Source organism: Aquarana catesbeiana, linkage group LG01, assembly GCF_042186555.1.
Source record: "Aquarana catesbeiana isolate 2022-GZ linkage group LG01, ASM4218655v1, whole genome shotgun sequence".
NCBI lineage: Eukaryota > Metazoa > Chordata > Amphibia > Anura > Ranidae > Aquarana > Aquarana catesbeiana.
Genome location: NC_133324.1, coordinates 505,534,264 through 505,543,839, shown reverse-complemented (window position 1 = coordinate 505,543,839; position 9,576 = coordinate 505,534,264). Strand labels below are relative to the sequence as shown.

Here is a 9,576-nt window from a genome sequence, read left to right as displayed (position 1 = left end):
AGGTATGCCATATATGTACGATTGACTAACTACCTCCCTGGTCAATCAAAACTACAATTAAGGGTTTATGAATGGAAGTTCACCTGATGAGTGTTTAGCGATTAAATAACTGTGTGCAGGAGTCCTTGTAATTGACTGTGAATATATTTACATCTGCAATGACAACTAGACTTGATGAAATCACCGAGGTACATACAGTAAAATTATTTACCATTTTTGTTACTATCAGGTTCTAATGGATACATAGACATTAGTTGTTACTAGGTAAGAGCTTCGAGTTCGAGTTGAACCATGTTCGACTCGAACATCGGCTGTTCGCCAGTTCTCTGAACAGCAAACAATTTGGGGTGTTCGCGTCAAATTCGAAAGCCGCGGTACACCCTTTAAAAGTCTATGGGAGAAATCAAACATGCTAATTTTAAATGCTTATATGCATGGTATTGCCATAAAAAGTGTGTGGGGACCTGGGTCCTGCCCCAGGGGACATGGATCAATGCAAAAAAAAGTTTTAAAAACGGCCCTTTTTTCAGGAGCGGTGATTTTAATAATGCTTAAAGTGAAACAATAAAAGTGTAATATTCCTTTAAATTTCGTATCTGGGGGGGTGTCTATAGTATGCCTGTAAAGGGGCGCATGTTTCCCATGTTTAGAACAGTCTGACAGCAAAATGACATTTCAAAGGAAAAAAAAGTCATTTAAAAGTACTTGCGGCTATTAATGAATTGCCGGTCCGACAATACACATAAAAGTTCATTGATAAAAACGGCATGGGAATTTCCCACAGGGAAACCCCGAACCAAAATTTAAAAAAAAAAAGGCGTGGGGTCCCCCTCAAAATCAATCTCCAGACCTACTGTGATGCTTCTCCTCTTCTGATGGTTCTTAAATAACAGAGGGCGGGGCCACCCGTGACCCCGCCCCCTCTGACACACTGGGACTTGTCGGGGACTTCCCTGTGGCATTCCTTGTGATGTCAGAGGGGGGCGGGGTCACTGGTGGCCTCGCCCTCCATTATTTAAGTACCTTCAGAAGAGGAGAAGCGTCACACAGCGGGAACCTCCCATCATGGTGGATGCGGAGCGGCCCGAGAAGTCGAAGGGAAGAAGACGCCGCGGAGGAAGATGCCGGACGAGAACACCGGAGGAAGAACCAGAAGAACCAGAAGAAGATGGAGGAAGAAACCGAAGGAAGATAGAAGATAGAAGAAAGAAGATAGAAGAAGCATTTAAATAAAGGAATTGTCAAAAACTGTGTCTTGTCATTTTTAACATTTTTGACATTTTTTTTGTGAAATGGTAGGGGTACTTTTGTACCCCCTTACCATTTCACACAGGGGGGAGGGCCGGGACCTGGGGTCTCCTTGTTAAAGGGGGCTTCCAGATTCCGATAAGCCCCCCACGCACAGCCCCACAACCACCGGGCAAGGGTTGTGGGGATGAGGCCCTTGTCCCCATCAACATGGGGATAAGGTGTTTTGGGGGGCTACCCCAAAGAACCTTACCAATGTTGAGGGCATGTGGCCTGGTACGGTTCAGGAGGGGGGGCGCTCTCTCGTCCCCCCTTCTTTTCCTGCGGCCTGCCAGGTTGTGTGCTCAGATAAGGGTCTGGTATGGATTTTTGGGGGGACCCCACGCCATTTTTTTTATATTTTGGCGCGGGGTTCCCCTTAAAATCCATACCAGACCTGAAGGGTCTGGTATAGATTTTGAGGGGGACCCCATGCCATTTTTTAAAAAATTTTGGCCGGGGTTCCCCTTAATATCCATACCAGACCTGAAGGGCCTGGTATGGATTTGAAGGGGACCCCCCACGTCATTTTTTTTTTAAATTTTGGATTGGGGTTCCCCTGTGGGGAATTCCCATGCCGTTTTTGTCAATGAACTTTCATGTGTATTGTCAGACCGGCAATTCATTAATAGCCGCGAGTAGTTTTAAATGACTTTTTTTCCTTTGAAACGTCATTTTGCTGTCAGACTGTTCTAAACACGGGAAACATGCGCCCCTTTACAGGCATACCATAGACACCCCCCAGGTACGAAATTTAAAGGAATATTACACTTTTGCTGTTTCACTTTAAGCATTATTAAAATCACTGCTCCCGAAAAAACGGTCGTTTTTAAAACTTTTTTTTGCATTGATCCATGTCCCCTGGGGCAGGACCCAGGTCCCCAAACACTTTTTATGACAATAACTTGCATATAAGCCTTTAAAATTAGCACTTTTGATTATTCATGTTCGTGTCCCATAGACTTTTTTCCCTGTTCGCATGTTCTGGTGCAAACTGAACAGGGGGTGTTCGGCTCATCCCTAGTTGTTACTATGTAACTTTGATGTATGAGCGGCACACTATTTTAGAGAAATCTTTTTAAGGTCTTTTTACGTATATCACACTGTTATTTGTTTAATGGGTGGGTAGCACCTGTTTTTAATTACACACAATTAGGGGTGGTTTGTGGCTCCCTTACTTAAACAGACGATGACTGACCAATCCCCAAGCTCTGACGAAGTTCCTTGAACTAAGCGAACAAAATACGTAAGCATTCTTATGCTGGGAGAGCACCCCTGCCATGCATCCCCCCCCAGCCTACACTCACGTGTGGAAATCGGGGTACTGAACTGTTACCTGACCACTTTCATTTGGAAAGGGGAATTAAACCCATTTACTCTCAGATGAGCCGCCATGGAGAGAACCAGCAGCAGGTGTCATGGAATGGATAATAGCTCTGTTTATCAGTCAAGCATTTCAGGTGAAGTTGCACCTATGCCTCGCTTTTAACATGGATGCATTGGAATATGGTTTGATACACATACCACACAGAGATGCACTAAGATCGCTCCTTGATCGATAATTTGAATATCGCTGTGCATTGGAGGGACATCTATATGATCAACGATCGGTGAGTAACCCTGGCTGTCATCTTTTTTTAGGTTTGCCTGCTATTATTACAAGGAGGACATACAGCAATCAGATGGATATTGAAATTGTATCCTCATATAGCATTCATTCAGCCTTGAGGACATACCTGCTTGCCGTAGACTCCTTGGCACAAGGTTACATCGCATACCAACTAGTTTAGATGTTCCCATTCTTGTGGTAGTATACTTTTATATCCAGTGGCGAATCAATTATATTGGACATTTCACATACCTTCATAATTTGTAACACGGGATGAGAACATGGGACTGATCCATACTTCATGATAAATATATATTTTTTCATCAGGCGGAACTAGCTCTCCCTGTTTTCCCTTTACATTTCATCATTTGGATTAACATATTTGTCCTTATATTGTTTTGCCTTTGTTGGTTCCATTATTTGACTGACTGACGGACTGCAGGTATCATGGCTAATCACTTCACCTCCGGGCCTAAACAAAGCTGTATGCTTTAAACCATTTCTTGAAAAATTCTGCTCTGGCGGAATGGAAAAATGAACCCTAACTATTGTCGCCATATTCATTGAACCTGTCTATACCAACATTACCATTTTTTTCATTTTTCCCATCCTTTTTGTCAAATATTCATATATGGGGTTGTTTTCTTACCTATATTATATTTATATTACTTGTATAGCAATATTCTGATTGAGTGTCATCTTTCTTGCATATATTGTTTACTATATTGTTATATATCCACACAGGTGTCAAACACAAGGCCCGCAGGCCGATTCCGGTCCTCCAGGCCATTTTTAATGTGGCCCTCGCACCTCTCCTGCAGCTGCAGGAGAGCTCCAGCCCTCCTCTGGTCCTCCTTCAGACCCCTACTTTCTGCTTTCAAGCAATGCATCCAGCTTCTTCCCAGCAGCAGCATAAGGAACGGGGGTGCACTGTGATGCTAGGGAGAGTAGGGGATTCAACTTCTGATGGTGGGGTGGCTCTTGACATCTAATGTAAGAGGAGGGGATGCACTGGACATCTAATATTACAGATACAACCGGCCCTTTTGAGGACAATCATAATGCTGATGCGGCCCACGATGAAATTGAGTTTTACACCCCTGTATATGCAAAACCTATATATCTTCACCATTGGTTCTTTTGTTCCTGTTCTTCCTTTACAAGAACTATTGCCTTCCCTCATATACTCTACGTCTGTTTGTTATTACCATTATTATTTATTTTTCCAAATGTCACTAGATGTATATAGTACACAACTTATACATGCTCACTCTATATTACAACGTGAATAAGTGACAAGCTTACTGAACCATGGAAAGATTTATATGGTTATGGTCCTAAACACTGAAATAGTCACACAATTTTCATTTTGTTCAAATGTTATCAGCCTATGCCTATTATGTTACAAATTGTCGCATTTGGTAGAAACCTGCATCCATAACATGTACAACCTTTGTTCTCTGTTCAGTGTCATTAGCTGATTCTGCTGTTTCTAAACCCATACCTAGAAATGTATAAGACTATGATCCTCTCTCTTCTATCATTCAGTTGACTTTGCTGTTTCCAAACCTGTGCCCACAAAATGTATAACCTTATGCTTTTTGTTTTTCTAGCATCAGCTGGTCTTGCTGTCTTATCCTAACAACCAGTTTGGCATCTTCAAGCAAAGTTACCCTTTTTATTATTTTTTATGTCCATTTGGTTACATTAATTATCGCTTCATTTGTGTTTACCACTATTTACTACTCTTTTTGTTTCCCCCTAGCCTTCCCCGGGATGTGGCCGACCAGAGTGATTGCCCGGCACGGAAAGCCGCCCAGACTAACTATCTGGGCGGCGTTCTCGGAGGCTGTCTGGACGTTTACCATCTCCGCCCACAGCCTCCATCTTGCCACTCCGGCGGACATGCGCAGTCCGCCGGTGAGGCAGATCGTGTCGGTGGGACGGGTGTGCGTGACGCCGCTCCAACGTGCTGTCGTTCGTGCATGCGCGGTAGGGGCCGCGCCGCGCACACTTGTCTCAGGGGGCAGCGTTTAGGGTTTCCCTGGCAACGAGCTCCAACTTCCAGCTGAGCGTAATTTGTAACGCCAGCTAATTGGAGTCTCCTACTTATAAATACCAGACCTACCCACTCCCAGCTCAAGCACTGGATAGCTGACGCTGGTAACGTGTGGCTGGTCTGTCAAAAAACCCCCCCTCTGACAAGGTAACTTTTTATTTTCATTCCAACCTGCTATTTACATCTCACTCTTTTATACGTGTAACTACTAGTTAGTTCTCTTTGTAAACTGATAAGTTATCCCCTCTTTTCTTCAAAAGAAAGTCTACTTGATCTAGCTTTTCTAAGCAACATTCTTATTCCACATGGCATTCCTATATTACAATACAGAGTAATTAAATAGTATATACACACAGGCTCTGATATCTACACTCCAATATACCATCCTCTTATTCATATTGGATGGTTAAGTGTCTTAATACCAATATATAATTTTTACATATATTTTTTTTATATTGCTATCCCTAAGTCCAAATGACAATGAAACCGACATTATTTCTCAAAAAATTATTACTTATTAAGACATTTTTTGTCTTCAAATACATCAGCTAGTATCTTTTATTTACATTCATTTACATTTCAACCTTTTTAATTACACCATTTTTCAAATTAATTATCTGTTGATAGTTTATTACATATCTCTGTATATTTTTTATTTCCAGCCATCAGTCTTACCCCTCCCCCTCATCATTTTTTGTCATACCCTCCAATTCACCAAACTACAACTACTAGTATGTATCTATATACTCTTTGATCTAATTTACTATCATAATTATATACATCCAGTATACTCAATCTGGATTCATGGTATACCTTTCCTTACTCCCAGGGATTCCATTTGCCTCAGTACATCACTCTGGCCGTCAAGCAACCGGGGAACGCAGGGGGAACCCCCTCTCATTGAGGTTAATACCACTTGGCATATACCTACAAACTTTTTTGATGCCCATGATGTCGAGAGGACAGCAATCTTTCCAGCACTAATATCCAACGCTGTTTTGATTCCATGTTTTTAATGCAACCTAACGAAACATACTGACAACTGCCTCACCATTCAATACCATGTAAGTGATTTAATTATATAATTCAGAGTAGACAATTCTATGTCTTTATATGCCATAGTAATCCACTCATTATCGTTTACCTTAATTATCCTAGATTAATCTCTCTTCTCCATGCTTGTACACACCCCTGAAGAAGGACTAAACACTATATATCCCGAAACGCGTTGGGTGTGAGAAGAGTCTCCTCATATACCTATCTTCTATTGATAGCAATGAATTATGTAGATAAATTAATGTTTCGTTACATTCTTACAAGTTTTTAACAATTTTGTCTTCTAATAAAATTCATTTATTATTAATTGCTATATATTCTGTCAAACTTTTTTACTATATTTACTTTCAAGTGCCTTAAAAGTCCGCCTAGGGGAATCTTTCTTTATATGTATCCTATTTGTTCATGGGAACAGCGTGAACTATTTTTGCATTAGCATTATCACGCTGTCCCGTCAGGAATTTCCCAGTTCAGCCCGTATTCTCAGGTAGCTGGGGGTATTACAGGTGCTATAGGGCAGTGCTGTATATTGGGGAAGGGGTGCTCCCTCCATTGTGGGCTCTCTCATTTATCCATGTAGGTATATACACACTGTTTACAGGGAGGGTATAGATAGCTTGGTGGGGTCCCATTGATGTGGGCACTCCCACCATATCTATCTTTTAGGGGTGGTTACTAATATTTTTGTACCTTGCTTTCTATTGCCAATAAATCTTTGTGTAGTTTACTCTTCAGGGTGTGTTTTTGGTCATTTAGTTTATTATTTTTCTCCTTTTTCCAATACAGCATTTTGATTACACCCCCCGACATACATGCAGTGAGTGCTACCTATTGTGTACTCAGGCGGGAATCCCATTTTCCACTTTTTGTGATCGATGGTGCCTGCGGTACTGTACTAATAGGATCAGAAGAACACCACCAATTTTCTTCAGGTAACTTTAGGTGCACACTGTGCAGAGGACACAGTACACTAACTGTAAATACTGTAGCTGCCTGTCTGTGGTATTAATTGGAGCAGAACAACAACAATTGTCTTCAGGTAGCTTTAGGTGCACACTGTGCAGAGGACGCACTTCACTAACTTGTAAATACTGCAACTGCCTGCGGTACTGTACTAATAGGATCAGAAGAACACCACTAATTTTCTTCAGGTAGCTTTAGGTGCACACTGTGCAGAGGACGCACTACACTTCCTTGTAAATACTACAGCTGCCTGTGGTACTAATAGGATCAGAAGAACACCACTAATTTTCTTCAGGTAGCTTTAGGTGCACACTGTGCAGAGGACGCACTTCACTAACTTGTAAATACTAAAGCTGCCTGCGGTACTAATAGGATCAGAAGAACATAACCAATTTTCTTCAGGTAACTTTAGGTGCACACTGTGCAGAAGATGCATTACACTAATTTGTAAATACTGCAGCTGCCTGCGGTACTGTACTAATAGGATCAGAAGAACACCACTAATTTTCTTCAGGTAGCTTTAGGTGCACACTGTGCAGAGGATGCACTACACTAACTTGTAAATACTACAGCTGCCTGTGGTACTAATAGGATCAGAAGAACACCACCAATTTTCTTCAGGTAGCTTTAGGTACACACTGTGCAGAGGACGCACTACACTAACTGTAAATACTGTAGCTAATAGGACTAATAGGATCAGAAGAACACCAGCAATATTCTTCAGATAGCTGTAGATACTGTAAAAACACCTGCCTGCATGTCAGTAGGAAGAGAATAACAGGAACAGATCTAGCTAAACTGAATACAGTGTGTGTGTGTGTATGTGTGTGTGTATGTATATATATATATATATATATATATATATATATATATATATATATATATATATATATATATATATATATATATACACACAACACCTAGGATGTGTATATATACACAATACACTGTAAGTGCAGCTAACTGACTCGCCTGCCTACTCTAACTTCTATCTCTGTCTATCTATCTCTCTCTCTCAACACCGGAACACACTACACAGGGCCGCCAGGCAGGCGGCCTTATATAGTGTGGTGCGTGTACTAAACCCCCTGAGCCATAATTGACCCTGGCTTCAGCCAATTAGGCTGTCTGTACAGACGGCGCTGTTATTGGCCAAGCATGCGGGTCATAGGGCATGCTTGGCCAATCATCAGCCAGCAATGCACTGCGCTGCCGTAGTGAATTATGGGCCGTGACGTGCCACTCGAATTTGGCACGAACAGCCCATAACGTTCGTAATTCGGCGAACGACCGAACACAAAGCTCATCCCTACTCTAGACTATTCTTTTGTTTTTTGACAAAAACTTTCATGTGAATATGTTAGTCAATAGCCATAAAGGATATAGTATTTCTCTTGTGTGCATCAAATGCCTTTGCAGACCTAGATGTTACCTTGCAAAATATCATCTTTCTGCACATAGCCAATGCAGAGAGCAGAACTGTGGGTGGAACCTAGAAGGTCCACCCAATACAGTCTGCTTGCAGCACACTATAGAGGGGTGAATAACACCAGTCACCCTACACAAGGAGAGAGAGCAGCACAGACCAGTCTTTATTACAGGAAGCACAGAGATAAAGTACTGTACATGAGGAGTACTCTAAAGACTTGGAACAAATACACAAAGAAGACCCAGGAATCAAGTAAGAAATAAAATGCCTCTTGTATTTAGACAATATTTCTTTATCTGGGAGTCCACGTTTAAGAAAATTGGCCACATAGTATTCATATTGTTGTGCCCACACAATCACTATGCTTTCTAGTAGATTTCAAAATATCAGGTATTCCAGTTACTGTTTTAATTAAAATACAATTGTAATTACAATGTTTTAATTTAAATGATTTTGCCTTGTTGTGGACTTTTACCTTAAATTTAAAGTAGATCTTTAATAATAGCTCTACCCACCTTTACACTGCCAGCTTCCCCTAAAGCCGAAGTTGCTAATGAAATGATTCCAGGTAGGTCTGAAGTTCTAGCAACAATCACAACAATCAAACTCCTGTCAGGGAAGGACCAACAATTCCATTGTCCAGATAGAAGCCCACAACCAATACAGAACTACAAGTCCCAGCAGTTCTAAGATGCTTATATAAATCTCTATCTAGTCTCCTGCTAAAAAGGACCTGAAGCCACGAGCACCTCCATGCCTATCTTTGGAGTACTTTCCCAAATCTTCCCCAACTTTTACCGCCCATTTGTGGATGTGAGATTTTTGGCCACATATGGTTTCATACCAGTCCAGGGTGGATGTAGGCAACATTTACCACCCTATAGGGGTTTTAGTATATTTTCCCCAACTTTTACCGCCCACCTATAGACGTGATACTTTTGGCCATGTGTGATTGTATACATGTCCAGGGTTGCCACATGGTTTAATATGTCATCATATGCAACTTTTATAGAGTTGATGGGATTTCATTTCCCCCAACTTTTACCACCCATCTTCAGATGTAAGCTCTTTGGCCACATATGGTTTCATACATGTGCAGGGTGGACATAGGTAACTGATATATTTACCATCCTATAGGGTTGATGGAACTTTAGTATATTTTCCCTAGCTTTT

At 41.4% G+C, this 9,576-nt stretch overlaps 1 long non-coding RNA gene across 1 annotated transcript; it reads left to right on the top strand.

Annotated features, from left to right (window-relative positions):
• The first annotated feature begins 4,876 nt into the window (after positions 1 to 4,876).
• LOC141102496 (uncharacterized) lies at positions 4,877 to 7,751 on the top strand. The gene is made up of 3 exons (XR_012235135.1): positions 4,877 to 5,102; positions 5,785 to 6,019; positions 6,798 to 7,751. It is a non-coding gene; the product is annotated as an uncharacterized lncRNA (long non-coding RNA).
• The last annotated feature ends 1,825 nt before the right edge of the window (positions 7,752 to 9,576 follow it).